This window comes from Psammomys obesus, unplaced genomic scaffold, assembly GCF_907164565.1.
Source record: "Psammomys obesus unplaced genomic scaffold, mPsaObe1.curated_primary_1811, whole genome shotgun sequence".
Classification (NCBI taxonomy): Eukaryota; Metazoa; Chordata; class Mammalia; order Rodentia; family Muridae; genus Psammomys; species Psammomys obesus.
The window spans coordinates 9,782,791-9,798,429 of NW_026591598.1; the positions used below are offsets into that span (position 1 = coordinate 9,782,791).

Consider the following 15,639-nt stretch of genomic DNA (forward strand, 5'->3'; position numbering starts at 1 on the left):
TGTGGGGGGAGGGAGGAGTTTGAAGGTTCAAGAGGTTAAAAAAAAACCTGTAAAGGAGAATCAAGATCTCCAGGGGAGAGGCAGGCCCCTGGCCCAGGCCACAGGTTCCCAGGTAGGCAGCCGAGCCAGACGCACGAGTGACAGGCAGCTCCAGACCTGGATCAAGCTTGGGTCCTGCTCCATAGTCTCCTCTCCTGGCAGGGACATCGGGAGAACACTGTCTATCAAAGATGTGTCATGCATGGCTTTAGCCCAGGAACAAAAATGTATCACCCCTGCTTTATAAGTGAGAAACTGAGGCACTGACCGCACATTACACAAGTTTTGGGGTGTCCCTGACCTCAGCACTGCCACCAGATGGGAGTGGTCTGTACTGCCCTGGCTCTCTAGGTAAGTGCTCTTGTATCTATGATATATACCTGATTGCGGTGGAGATTCATGGGGGGCTTAGGTGGAAAGCTGCTTTATGATCTGGTGCACAGTAGGGCCTTGATCAATGGATGCTATGGGCATTATAGGAGATGTCATTTCCCCATAGTCTCAGAAGCAAGATAGGGACCCACCCCTAACCATGAATCTAGTTGCATGCTCTAAGCATCCAGTCCTTTCGACCACATTCAGGGAAGAGGACGGATGGGGGAACCCATATCCGCTGGTATCCATGGTGGCCCCAGAGGCTCTCCGAGTTCAGTACCAGAAGAAGAACACTGTCCACCCTCAAGCCATCCTTTAATATAGCATGGCCCAATGTAGCATCCGTTCTCATCTTGTGGCTCACTATAACTGCAAGAATTTTTTTTTAATGTTGAATGGAGCCCCAGCCTGTAATAATATCCTCCCAAATGGATACCTGACATCTTTCCCCTCTACAGAACCTACACCAAGAGAACCAGACAGGATTTGCTGATGGCAGGAATGAGAAAGCCTTTCTACACCCAAGTCCATGGGCTAGTTAATCCAGCTGCCAGGCTAGACAATTCTGGTTAATGGATGGCTGTTCTTTAACGCTGCTGGGGAGACATGCCCCTCCTTAATCTGCTGCAGTGTCATTAGGAGAGAAAATGTTTGCTCCGGGAGCTCCCGCGGCCTTTGGAAACTGCAAGATCAACACTAATAGCAGGGCAACTCTGGCCTTAACCCTCCCCTGCCCAGCCCAGGCCCAGACCTCGGGGAGATGGCTCTGTGGAGCACTGTGGCACTCTCTGGCTCATTGGTCTAGACTGCCAGAAATCTAGGTCCTGTTTCTAGGCTTCTCCTGGCCTGAGAGCTAGTGAGTATGAAGACAGAGGGATGGTAGGAGAGAAGAATCTAGGGTTCTGGGTCCAGATGCATCCCATCCCCACCCCCTGAGCAGGTTAACGAACAGAGCTGGAGCTGGCAAAGCTGAACAACTCCCTTAACCTTTGTCCAGGGTTCCTTCCAGGCAGGGGAGGATGGCCAACTGGCCTTTAAGATCCATGCTTCTCACCAAGTAGAGCCAAGTGTCTACCCTGGGAGGGGTGATATGTCCTTAGCCTGATGTCCCCACACCAAAGCCTGCTCCTTATTGAAACTTGTGTCACCAGAGGGGCAGAAGGGAACAGGGAGCCTGTTTGAGCTGAAGGGGGTGGAGGCTACCGATTACCCAGGCCTCTGGGTGCCAGGTGATGAGCCAGCCCCTCAGCTACAGCAGGGCTTTGTGTCACCAACACTACAGAGGTTCCAAAAGCATTAGACTTGCCCCATTACAAACCCCAAAGTCTAAGCTACAACACAGCAGAGTGCGGAGGGGGCGTGGTCTCACAGCTGCCCCTCCCACCAATGCTCTCTCTCCTCCTGCCCTTCTCTTTTCTACACAAACCTGACAGCCAAGGCCAGCATCCCTCAGGAAGCCCCCCCACCCCAAGGTGCTATCGATGCAGAAAAACACAGCTCTCACATTAAAGGAAACAAAAGATAGTTTATTCTGGAGTCCTTTTGAGTGACCATGGCCCAGGAACACAGATCTGAGTTATTCCAAATTCTGTGCTCCAATGTGGAAGCAGTTTGGTGAAGTTTTATAGACCAGAGAAAGTCATAACTCAAGGCGAGTTTGGAATTCAGTGGTGGATACAGAGAGACAGGTACAGCAAGATGAGGAAGCTTGTCTGTAAGCCTCAGATGTGATCTGATGACAGATACAGCTTTTGGGTTGGTGGAAGTTAGGGGTCTGATTTCTCTGGGTAGCCCTGGCTGTCCTGGAACTCACTCTGTAGACCAGGCTGGCCTTGAACTCAGAGATCTGCCTGCCTCTGCCTCCAGAGTGCTGGGATTAAAGGTGTGTGTCACCACCGCATTGCAATTCTGAAAGTTTTTATCTGTTAGTCATGGGATGCTAGTCTTGACACAGAGGTGGGCGAGGAATGTCAGTTCCAGGGGTTAATGCTAACCCACAATAATGTAATTAGCCTCAGGACCCGTAACATCCTACGTCACCACAGAACGGCAGTTCTGATCAGACTCTGCACACACAGCTTCTCTCCTGGAGTTCTCGTTCACAGTGTCGCAGCTGCTCTCTTTCCCACACAAGGCAGGTGTGGGAAACCACCGTGCCAAACCACGGGCACACTGCAGTGTGCCGAACTTCTCCTGGAGAGACACAACACAACACACACACACACACACACACACACACACACACGCACGCACGCATGCATGCATGCATTCACCCCAACTTCGTGAACCAACAGAGGTTTGATTGGGTTTACTAACAGGAGGGTGGGGTGAAGGGTTACTCTCAGAGGAGCAGGAAGGGCTCAAAGACAGCTGCCTCACCGAAGCTCACCCCGCACACCAGTGGCGACTCACAAAGCTTCAACCCTGGAGGGAGGCCCCTGTTCAGCCTGCAGGCAACACAGTTGTTCCCAGCCTTCTCTCTGCAGTTGGTCTGCCAGAGCGTCTCCTCCCCAGAGGCTCTTCACTCCTTTGCATAAATCTGGGCAGGGAGCCTTGAGAGTCTTCAAAGTTTCTTTGCATGTGACCTTTATTCACCCCCTAAGTCTCAGGAGCCTCCACTCCCCCCACCCCTCAACCAGGATTAACGTTTGGAGGAAACTGCCATATGATTTGCAGGCAGGATAACATCTCACAATTGCACAAGGCTAAGGCACATCTGGGCACAGACCTGGAGCCAGGATGCCAGCCCCTTGGGATGCCTGTGGGAGGGGAGCGCCAACACCCACGGGAACCTGCAGGTGTGTTCCTGTGGCTTAGAACCCCTGGCCCCAGGCAGGTTCCGATTCCGTGTGGCAGGAAAGTAAATCTGCTGGGGAGGAGGAGGAGGAAGCTGTACCGGGCCAGGGTGGCTGGGATTCAAAACCAGGCCAGCCTCCACAACAACTTCCTCACGACTTCTCTGCCCAGAGTTCAAGACCCTGTGCTGGAACCAGGATAGGCCTCTAACCTAGAGCCTTCCTGGAATGTGCAGAGCTGGGCCTGGACAGGAAGTGGCCTACCAGGCCTTCTGTCACCCACGGAGGCAGACTGGTCTCTTGGCTCTTAGCCCTACCTGAAGGTCGTGTCTTTATGTAGGGACTCAAGGCCCCACCCAACCTCTGGTCACCTGGTTCTGAAGGTGACCTGAGGTCCCAGCCCCAGATGGACAAACTCCAGGTGTACTAAAGCACCCTTGCCTCCTGGCTCCAGACACTCCTCCTCTTGCAACCTGGGCCAGGTCCTCACCAGCCTTGTTCTCAGAGGAAAGTTAAAGACCAGATGGTGGATGCAGGGCTCAGACCATGCAGACAGAGGCCTTGCCCAGGGTGCCGCTGGAGGATAGGCCACCCCTGGAAGCTGGTGGTGACGCTGTCAGTGTGAAAGGTGCTACGTGCACAGGTGGTCGGATGGCAAAACATCTGTTGCCTGGCCTGCCCTCAACTCTGGGCCTGGACAGGGCTGCCAGAGTTCTGTCTGCCTTCAGAAGGTCCATCCCTCTCTTCCTGGTCACCCTCCCAACTTCCTCTTCAGTGAGTAGCCTCCGTGTAAAAGAAGTAGGGAGGCTGGCAGAGGAGAGCAGCAGACTCTAGGCTGTGACAGATGGAAGGATCTTCAGGATGGACTTGAGCAGCCGCTGTCACAGGTAGGGAAACTGAGGCACACAGGGCCACACTGCCTCTTAATGGAAGAGCTGAAACCACTCCCATGGCAACCCTGTGGGGGGATGTGTGTGTGTGTGTGTGTGCGTGTAGAGCATGCAGATGCTGTGCATATATAGACATGTGTATGCATGGATATTTGTGCATGCCAATGTGCAGGGGCATTGGCATGGGGAGGGCTCACACATGTGTGCAGACTGGAATATGTGTGTGCATGCATGCTGGGATGTGTCCATGACTGTTCCATGTTGAGCCCTGGCAAATGAAGCCAGTCAGGCGACTCCCTCAAGACAGCTGGTGAGGCTGTGGGAAGAGAGGAAGGGGGCAAAGCATGAAGTTTATCTTCCTTTATTTAGTTTGTAGATTATGGAAGGAAATTAAATTTGAGATGTTTGCAGGGAGGTAATTTTCCCAATCACTCACCCTGATCACAGGTCCCACAGCCTGACTGCTTCTAATTGCATTAATCGGATGGTGGCATGAGGGAGCAGGGGGCTTTCTTTGTTCTGGGAAGATCAGGCACTGAGAGGTGAGGGCAGCTGAGGCCTGGGGATCCTCCCAAGGAAGCTCCAGGCCGGGGTCAGGAAGGAGGATAGCGCCTGTCCCAAGTTTGATAGCCTGTGTCTCTGCTCGGGGCAGCCAAGAGAGGGTGTTTCTATGTGGAGAGGAGAAAGGAGAAGGATAAGCTCCAGGTCAACTCTCGGGGCTGCTGGGGTCAAGGGAAGGGTGCCCCACGGGAATAGCGACAGTTGGAGAAAGGTTGAGTCTAGAGATTGGCGTCTTGGTGGCCTGACTTTCAGCTGGAGAGCCCAGCGGTTACCACCTTGCTCCACAGCCCTGTGCCATCCCTCCTTCCCCAGAGGCCTGTTACAGAACCTGTTGTCCCAGACACCGGCTTCTTCCTGAGCCTAGCTGTCAATCTATGTGGCTTTCCAGGCCCAAATGTGTCCGCCCTGACAAGGAATGAGTCAAGAAAAATTAGGCTGGGAGTTAGCGATTGCCTCAGTTGGTACTTACCCAGCATGCACACACCCAGGGTTAGACCCCCAGCGCCACATAGAACCTGGAATAGGGAGTGGTTCAGTCATTCTCCGCGACAGAGGGAGTTAAAGGCCAGCCTGGGCTACATGGGACACTGTTACAAAGAAAGAAAAAGAGACAGAGGGAAAGGAAGGAGAGGAGGGGGGATGGAGGGAAGAAGGGGGCAGGGAGGGAGGGAAGGAGAGGTATTAGTATGTGTTAATAGTGCAAGAGGAAATGCTGTTGGAAACACACACACACACAACATGGCTGACTCCTGTCCGCTTACTTTAGTGCTCAGCTTTCATGGCCCCCCTCCCAGGGGACAACCACTCTAATTTACTGATCAAGATCAGTGCCTCTCATCTCTCCCCTCCATTTATAGCTTTTAAGATAATAGCAAACATTTATTGGGCACTTACTGTATACTAGACACGCTTTGTAAGGATCCCAATCTATTAATAAACAATTAGTTCTTGGCAGTTATCTAGGATCTCAATTTAATAGACAGGAACTAAGGGCATAGAAAGTTATTTCACTCACTACAGGCCTGCAGCCAGCTGTGACTGAGAGATGATCCCAGCCCCACGGCTCTGCCTGCACCCTACCAGGCTCCCACGATGGTCACACTGCTTACCTGAGCTTCCATGGGTCATCGATTTGCTGCGCCGCTGAATGTCCGCCTCTCCCATCGGACTGTGAATCCTACAGAGGGAGGACCCTGTGTGTCTTCCGTGGTGGCTTCCCTGGCACCCAGTGCCATATATAACAAAAACAAGTGCCTGGGATCCTCACCTTTCAGGGGAGTCTGCCAAACACCCCCAGGCCCTCAGACACCACCCCCTTTCCAGCTCACTCCCTCTTTCCTTCCCGACCACCCCCTTCTTCCTGTCCTCCCCCACCCTCTCTGCCCCTTTCCTGACACCCTTCTCCTGGACCCCTGACCCACTGGCACTCTCCTCTCCATTGCCTCCACTCCCTGCTAATTAAATGGTCCTGTACATAGTTCCATTTGCATCTGCTCAGAGGCCTCGGCGCCTTGGGCTGCATGTTCATTAAGCGGCTCTGTGTAGAGGGGTGTAATGAACCGATTTCATTACAGCTGTCAGGTTTGTCCAGCCTGGGGCCGATTATGCATTCACTGAGAAGAGAGTGCCTCATTCCTCTGCTCTTTCTGCTTGGAGTCTGGGGCAAGTGAGGCTGGCTCTGACTTAGGGAAGTTCTGCCAGCTTGTCATAGCTCTGTTTGGGGTGCAGGAAGGGATGTCAGGCTGGGTACAGCTGGCCCCAGCCTACAGCTGTGAATGTCAGAAATCCCAGGCGCTGGGCCAGGATCCCATAGTTCAAGGAATGATTTTTTCCTGGGGTTCCACATTTATCCTGGTATGGATCACCATCTGCAGAAGGGAGAACTGACCTACCACAGAAGGACTACGCTTTGCCCTGTGCCAGGGTCAGAGAACTGGAGTGTGAGTTCAGCTCTGCCCATCAGAACACCTCCACAGGCCCCAGACCCAACAGAGGTGTTATGCCTGGTGGAGGACCTACCCTAAGAGAGCTAACACTTGTCTCTCTCTCCTCACCCTCTCTGGATCCAGAGATTCCCACAGAAGCACAGAGAATGCTTTGAAGAGGAAGACCTTAGAGCAAGATCTACATACCAGGATCTTCTTCCTGCATTGTTCCTCAGCGGTCCATCCCGCCCCCAACTCAGCCATTCAACAACATTGTAAATTATGGTAAGGATCACCTGAGACACTGGCTTCCGGCCAGAGATGAGTAAAATGAAATTCAGTTCAGGCCTACTCCCCTTCAGCCTCATGTCTGACGGTGTGGAAAAAAGACTGGAAGCAGGATCTTCCAGTCTTGGAAAGTTCCTGGGAGAGAGGATGGGAAAAAATTGTCTGGATGGAGATGTGGGTGTCCTCAAAGATTTGTGTCTGCGGGTGTGTTTGCCATGGATATGAATGCACACGTGCAGTGTGTGTGTGTGTGTGTGTGTGTGTGTGTGCGCGCGTGCGTGCGCACACACATAGAGGCCCCTGCTAGTGGTATATGCAATCACAGCAAGAGAGACAGGTGGAGGTGATGAAAGGGCAACACCTTGCCAGGACTGGGAAATAGGAAATGGGGTCAGCAACAGATGCCAGGGCAAGGGGGTTGGACTTTATTATTTTACAGTTGGCAATAGGGAGGTAGGAAAGAGCGGAATGTGGAGAGGAATGGTCCTAGAGGAACGGTCAACAACACAGAAGCCCCCTTAGCCCTGAAGGAGACTAATGCCATCAATCCCAAACTCTTCACTTCAGTCCCAGGTGGATTTTATTTGGACAAGGTCAGAAAGCAGCTACATTCTTCACCAAAATATCACAAGAATGGTCTCTAGGCCAAAAATTTCTGGAGTTGGCTCCCTCCAGTTCAACTCACCCTCAGCACTTCTTCCCATGCTCCTGCTGGTATAGCACATTAAGCCTCATTTAATTGTTTAACTGGTTTTCTACCCCCCAAAATCCCAAAGTCTGCATCCCACCAACAGGAAGTATGGTCAGGACTGTCACAGTAATACCCCACTCCCTGGTGCCAACTTCCGTCTTGGTCACATTCTATTGCTGTGAAAAGACACCACGGCTGAGCCAATTCTTATAAAAGAAAGCATTTAATTGGGGCTTACTTACCCTTTCAAAAAGTGTAGTCTTTTATCATCATGGTGGGAATCGTGACAGGACAGACAGACATGGTGCTAGAGAGGTAGCTGAGAGTTCTACATCTGGATTCACAGGCAGCAGGAACAGGGAGATACTGGGATTTTGAAACACGGGTGTTTGAAACCTCAAAATGTACTCTCAGTGACACACTTCCTCCAACAAGCCCACACCTACTCCAACAAGGGCCTACCTCCCAATCCTCCCAAATAGTGCTTTCTTATTCAAACCACCGCAGCTGGCAAAGAGCTAGCTTTGCATGAAGATCTGAGTTTGGATCCCCAAAGTCCATGTAAAAACCTGGCCCAGTGGTGCATACCTGGAATCCTAGTGTAGGATACACAGACAGGAGCATCAGGCTCACAGGCAGCCAGACTAGCTGAACTGCTGAGCACGGGGTTCGGTGAAAACTGCTTTCTCAAAAAGTGAGGTTGAGAGCAACTGAAGACAGTTGATATTGATTCCTGGACTTCATACACACACTGCCACACATGTACATACATGCACAGAGATGTTCACATACATATGAACACATGCACAAATATATATACATATATATACATATATATACATATATGTATATATGAGAGAGACAGAGAGAGAGAGAGAGGTGTAAATCACTGGTCTTGGTAATGGCAGGAACATGCAGTTACAACAGAATGGCACAATTATGCATCAGGTTCTTGCCCTGGAGACTGCCACACATCACACTTCCCAAAGACCGAAGGCTCATCATCTCACTGGGAGCCCACTTCCTACAAGCCTTTCCATAGTAGAGAGTTCAAAGGGAAAATAAAAGTAGGTTTGGGAGAAGTATTGATAGATAGATGATTCTTGGTGTTCAGCCCCAAAGAAAGACCCCAGGCAGATCTGAGGGTCAGACTCTGGAGACCAGAGTTCCGGGTAGCCAGCACCTGAAAGCAAAGTAGCAGAATAAGAATGTAAAGTCTTCAGTATCCTGAGAGTAACCATGACAACAGATGCACACTCGTCCCACAGCTGAATGTACTTCCCAACTAAGGATCTCGCTGAAGAAAAGGTGTGCAAATCTTCCTAAGCATAAAACCAAAATTTACCTCAGCATCTCATGTCTTATGAAAAATGTCTAGCTTTCAAATAAAAGTCATAAGGTAAAAGCAAGGAAAAAAAAACACAGAGAAAAGAACTGAAAACTAAACCCAGAGACAGGCTAGACTATGGGACTATCTATCTGATGGGAAACTTTAAATCGTGGTGATGAAAAAGGAATTAGGGGACCCTAGTTGAGGTTCCAGCACCCACATCAGGTGGCTCACAACCACCTGTGACCCCAGATTCAGGGATATGACGCCCTCTTCTGGCCTCCTCTGGTACCTGCACTAGTGTGCACATGACTACAAACAAAGGCACATAGTTAAAAATGAAAGCGTGATGTGTGGGACTATTTTGCTATTCACCAAGTCACCTATTGTTTGAAGATAAATTCAAACTGCTGAAAAACAAACTCAGAAGATCCTAAAGAAATTCACAGAAATGAAACATATTCCAAGAAACAGAAATAAGAATGACAGTAGACTTTCTGCCAGAAAGCATGACAGCAATAAGACAATGGTATAGTGCGTTATAGGTTCTGTGGAGAGAAAGAAATGTGTCAAGCCCAGATTACAGACTCAACTGAGAATATCCTTGGATAATGAGGGAATAAATAGGTATTTTCTCAGACCATAAACAAAACAAAACCACCAAAACCATGTGCTGGCTGCTTTTATGCCAACTTGACCACAAGCTAGAGTCACTGAAAAAGAAGGATTCTCACTTGAAAAAATGAGAAAATTATGGAGAAAATGTCTCTAGATGGTAGGATCGTAGCAGATCTATAGGCATTTTCTCAATTAGTGATTAATGGGAAGGGTTCAGCCCATTATGGGTGACCCCAAAGCAGGTGGTCCTGGATTCTATAAGAAAGCAAGATGAGCAATCCATGATGGACAAGTCAGTAAGCAGCACCCCTCCATGGCCTCTGCATCAGCTCCTGCCTCCAGGGTCCTGCCCTACTTGAGTTCCTGTTCTGATTTCTTTCAGTGATGGAGTACAATATGGAAGGGTAAGCCCAATAAACTCTTTCCTCCCAACTTACTTTTGGACATGGTGTTTCATCACATCAGCAGTAACCCTGACTAAAACAAAGTATCAAAGGATGGGGCTAGTGGGATGGCTTAGGAGGTAAAGTTGCTTGTCACTCAAGTCTGACAACCTGAGATCCATCCCAGGAACCTGTGTAAAGGTGGATGAAAAGAAACAACTCTACAATGTTGTCCTGACCTTCAAGCGTGCATGTGGGTGCACATGTGTGCGCGCGCGTGCACACACACACACACACACACACACACACACACACACACACACGAGGTTTAAAAGGAACCTCTTCAGGCAAGATAAATCACCAGTAAAGACTTACGGCTACACAAAGGAACAGAATCCTCAAAACGAAATAAATAAAGATAAAATCACAGGAATTGTCTTTGCTAAATTTTAGTTGCACTAAAGCATAAATGGCTGCTTAAGAAAAATAACAATACTATATTATATGGTTTCAGTATGTTTGAAATTGAGACAGATAACAAAAATAGCACAAAGGCTAAAGGGTCAGAAAGAGACGTACGCCACTGTGGGGCTGTTACACTAGTCTTGAGTGGCATGGTATTATTTGAGGGTATACTCAGATTAATTTAAATGTATATTATAAACACCGTGGCAAACACTAAGTGTTCTTACAAGAGATAGAGAAGAAATAAAACTGAATCGTGAAGATGTTGTTAGCTCAGGAAAAAAGAAAAATGAAGAAAAAAAACAGCAAGAAGTGAAAAGGTTTAGGAGTGGCATATCAAGACAGCTAAGTCATCACCATAAGTGTAAGTAGACCAATGGATTTTCCAGACTGAATATAAAATCAAGACTCAACTATACCCCACCTGTAACAGACGGTTAGAAGATACCAAAGAGTCAAAAGTTAAAGGCAAAGAAATCTACCTGAAGTCGCTAAAAGCTAGACATCAGACAAAACAAAATTGAGAACAAGAAATAACCTTTACCAGGTAGATTATGTGAGTGAGAGTAATTGTCCAGAATGTACAACAATCTAAAGTGTGCGTGTACCCAACAACAGGGCTTCAGAACAAATGGGAAAGATCTGAAAGGAACAATAGGAAAATTTACAGCTATATCTGTGTCTTGATTATTGTTCCATTACTATGAAGAGACACAATGACCAAGGTAGCTCTTGTATAGCATTCAATGGGGAGCTTGCCTACGTTTCACAGTTAGTTCATAACCATCTTAGCAGGGAGCATGGTGACAGGCAGACATGGGGCAAGGGTTTACAGCCTGACCCAACAGAGGCAGGTAGAGAGACAGACTGGGGCCTGGCATGGGCTTTAGAAACCTCAAAGCCCACCCCCAATGTCACACCCCCTCCAACAAGGCCACACCTCCAAATCCTTCCTAAACAATTCTACCAGCAGGGGGGACCAGGCACTCAAACATATGAGCCTATGGGCCTGTATTCTGTACCATTAATAAAGATTTAGGGCTGTGGAGATGGACCATCAGATAAAGTGTCTCCTGCACATGACTGAGCATCTGAGTTCAGATCCCCAGGATCCACATTCAAGCTGATCCCTAAATGCACAAACTATGTCATCCAAATTATATCTCAAAGAACGGGGTGTGAATGTATGGAAGTGCCCAGTGCTGTTTCCACAACTTTATCCCCATCTCATCTGAATGCTAAAGTCCTGGTCCTGGGACTGTGCTTCTGGGATGTGGTGGGACCTTTAAGAAGGGGACATAATGGGAAGTTCTTCAGTCACCTGGCCATGCCCACAAAAGGGTCCTTTTTCCGTTTTCTCTCTTGCTTTCTAGCCATGAGGCAAGAAGTCCAGTCTGCTACTTGTTCTCCGTATTTGTCCCTCAGCACCCCCACCATCCAGCACCCCTACTAGAAACTTAAAAGTAACAATCCTACCCATTTGCGAGACCTTTAGCCTCTAAAACCATGAGACAAACGTACTGTTTTTATAAGCTAATTCTCTTTAAATTATTTAATTTGTTATAGCGTTCAAACACTAGCACAGCACTCTAGTATTAAACATTTATTTTCTAGAAATAGATAAAATGTCGACGGTAAAAATAATGAACCATGGATACTACACAGGACAGATGAACTGCATAATAACTAGGTGTATTGAAGAACACAGACAAAAAGAGGACATTGGATGTGATTTCTTGTATATACAATTCTGTGTCATCTACAGTAGCACCAGAAAGATGTGTGGCTTCCTGGATGGGTGGGAGGCAGTGTGAGGGATGGGTCATCAAGAGGCAGCAGAGAATGATTATATCCAATATCTTCACAGTGGTAATGGTGTGGCTGAAACCAGATCTGCCAACAATTAACAGACTTAACCCACTGTGTGCTTTTTACATGTGCAGTAAACTGCACATGAGTCACATTTCAATTAAAAAAATGCTCTTTCGAATGCACAACCTGTGTGCTTGAAATGAGAGTGGTTTGTTATGTCATCTCTCTATAACCTATAGATCAGTGAGATGGCTCAACTTCATTGTCTGCTTGGCTGGGTTTGAAATCACCTGGGAGACACACCTCTGGGCGTGTCTTGGAGGAAGCTCCCAGAGAGACAGATCTGGAGTGGGAAGACCTACACTGACCCTGGGCTGGGGTTCTTGACAGAGTAAGTGGAGAAAGCGAGGGGGACACCAGCTCTCCTCTCCTGCTGCTCTGTGACTGTGGACACAGTGTGACTCACTGCCTCACAGTCCTGTAGTCTCACCTTCCCTTCCATGGTAGCCTCTATCCCCTCTAATCCTAAGACAAAGTTAAACCCCCCAACACCCTTAAGTTGATCCCCATCCTGTGTTTTGTCACAGCAATGCAAACCCGTGACTACCAGTAAAGACCTGTTGAACAGTTTCTGCTTTCAGTCAATAAACACCCCCGTCCCCAACCAGAGAATTATGTGTGGCCTCCAGTCACCTCCTGAGGTGTTCTGTCTGGTTTTGTGGAGACCTGTGCCCCTGTTAACTCCATGGTAAACATTTTGCTGCTTTCTTGCTGGTAGGAGGGGCCAACCAGACACATCCTATTCTCTACCTTCAAGGACTATCTCTGTGTGCCTTATATCCCCAGAATCCTAGAAATTCCAACGAGGTAGAGAGTGCTGGAATTTTGAGTTGATTTCTTTTTCCACAGTCTAGTATGCTTATTCTTTGTCAACAAACCTAGAGTCATTGCGACCTTCTGCTGCGTTGGCCCAATCAGCATGGTGTCATCAATAGGATGGGCTAATATGACAACCTTTTGGAAGAAGCACATGATCCAGAGTGTCACTCGGCACTAGAGGATTGGCAAACCCGTGAGGTGGGACAGTGAAGGGATACTTCTGGCCTTGCCACCTGCAAGCAGACCATTTCTAGAGTGTTTGGGTAGGAGAGAGGGAATGCTACTTTCCAGGTCAATGGCCTTATACCAGGTACCAGGAGGTGTGTTAATCTACCCAAGCAAGGAAACCACATCTGACAGAGCAGCTGCAACTGGTACTACCCCTTCATTAAATGTACAATTACCAACACTCATTCTCCAACATCCATCTGTCTTCTGCGTGGGTCAAATTAAGGTATTAAGTGGGGATATGATGGGATCTGTCAGGTCTTTTTATGGTGGTGCTCATCTTTAAAGGCTCTGCATGGATTTTAGGACTTTCCCAGGAAGAGGCAACTCTCAGGCTTCCATGTTGACCTTCTCACAATCACAGCCCTCAGGTCAAGGAACTATCCTGATGACCGCCAAGTTTACATCTATCTCAGTTATGTGTTCTGAACCAGAGAAGTAACCACTGCGTGAGCTCAGTGATCCATATGCCTTACTATAAGTTGGATCTGATCTGAAATTCAGCTCCACAATCTGTGCTCTGAATAGAGTGAAAGGAGTTATTTGGGATCTCCCCAATTCAACGTTAGTACAAAGCCAACATCCAGAACTTTCCAAATGTTCTGCTTCTTCCTTTTCTTCAGTGTGCAGTTGCCCTTGTAAACGGGCTCTAGTTCCTTTAAGGGCAGGAAGGGAGAAAGATTAACTGTAGAACTTTGTGATGTCATACCAGGGGTTCTTCCTTAAGGAGACATTGCTCCCCTGTGATTCATGGGCCCCATAAACTGGCTCAAGCCTAGGAATAAGTTGAGAAGCTATGAGAAGCTTGTGATTCAAGGTGCAGATGAGTGCTAGCACTTGGTTCTGCCCACTCGAGGGTCCAATGATCACTTGAGTAACAGCTCCAGCTGTAAGGACAGGCCTAGGGAGGAGAGCAATGGCAGAGGTCCACCAGGGCACAGCCCCTCCCAAGTCTGCCTCAAGTACTGGTTACAACATATGTCCTGGTTTCCTTCCCTGTTGCTGTGACAATTTACCCTGACAAAAGAAACTCGAGAGAAAAGGGGTTTATTTCAGCTCACAGTTCAAGGGTAGAGTCGGTCATGGCAGAGACATTGAGGCAGCAGGAGGTTGAAGAAGCTGGTCATGCTACACCAGTCACTGGGAAGCAGAGAGGGAAGGTTGCATCCTGCTGCTCAGCTCCGTTTCTACATTTATACTGTCCAGGATCCCAGCCAGGGAATGGTGCCACCCACGGTGGGCAGGTCTGTCCTCTTCAATTTACAAAGTTAAGGTAATCCCCCAAAGGATTACCTTAGATGTGCTCAGAGGCACATCTTCTGGGAGATTCTGGAGTCTGTAATTTTGATAATTAACATTGACCAGCACAGCACATCTGAATCCTGGTGTGCAGAGTAAGTCTTACTGGGTGAATCCTACTCCAGCGTTTAGCACTCCCAGGCTTCTGATCCCCTCTGCCAACAGTAAACCTTGGCCTTTAGCAAATCAGGCATTTCTAGCTCGGTCACAGGGAACTATCTCACATCTCAATCCAACTAGCCAAATTAATGATTATCTGTCTTATTTATTATTTAATTATCAGTTAATAATTATTATTTAATTATTACCTGTCTTAGTTACTTTTCTATTGTTGTGACAAAACACCATGACCAAGACAACTTAAGAAAGTATGTAAGTTAGGGGCTCCCAGTTCCAGAGGGTTAAACCACTGTGGCAGCGAGTATGAAAGCAGGTAGGTAAGCATGGCCTGAAGCAATAGCTGAGAACTTACATTTGATCCAAAAGCAGAGAGAGAGAGAGGGAGAGAGAGACAGACAGAGAGGGGGGAGAGAGAGAGAGAGAGCTTGGAATGGTGTGGACTTTTGAAACCTTAAAGCCCACCCTCAGTGACACAGCTCCAACAAAGCCACACCTCCTAATCTTTCCCAAACGATTCCAACAACTATAGGCTAAGCATTCAAATATGTGAGTCTCTGGGGGCCATTCTCATTCACACCACCACAGTACCATCTTTAATTCCTCGAGCTGCAACATTAAACTCTGAATCTCTGCTTACTGGGTCCATATCAATAAATTCAGCCTCGTCCAACTGTGTGCTTCTTCCACCATAGTTGTCTGACCTTACAAGTCCTGTCCAGACCTCCTCTGTTCATGTAAAACCCGAGTTCTCTAGACTGTAGCATACCTCCTTTGCATCCCAGCATGTCCCTCCCCTCTTAGATTCTGGCTGCAACTCCAGATGCAAAGATACAGTAAGGAGTGGGCCCATCAGCATTGTCTTTGTGGGAACTGGACTGGTGAAGGTCAGCACAACAGGGTGGTGATGCTGTTGAGGGTGGGGATACCATGTCCCTGACAGA

At 48.2% G+C, this 15,639-nt stretch overlaps 1 long non-coding RNA gene across 1 annotated transcript; it reads left to right on the forward strand.

Moving 5' to 3' along the window:
- Nucleotides 1-271: 271 nt before the first annotated feature.
- LOC129679999 (uncharacterized) lies at nucleotides 272-11,774 on the forward strand. The gene is made up of 3 exons (XR_008720605.1): nucleotides 272-390; nucleotides 6,730-6,870; nucleotides 11,734-11,774. It is a non-coding gene; the product is annotated as an uncharacterized LOC129679999 (long non-coding RNA).
- Nucleotides 11,775-15,639: the final 3,865 nt, after the last annotated feature.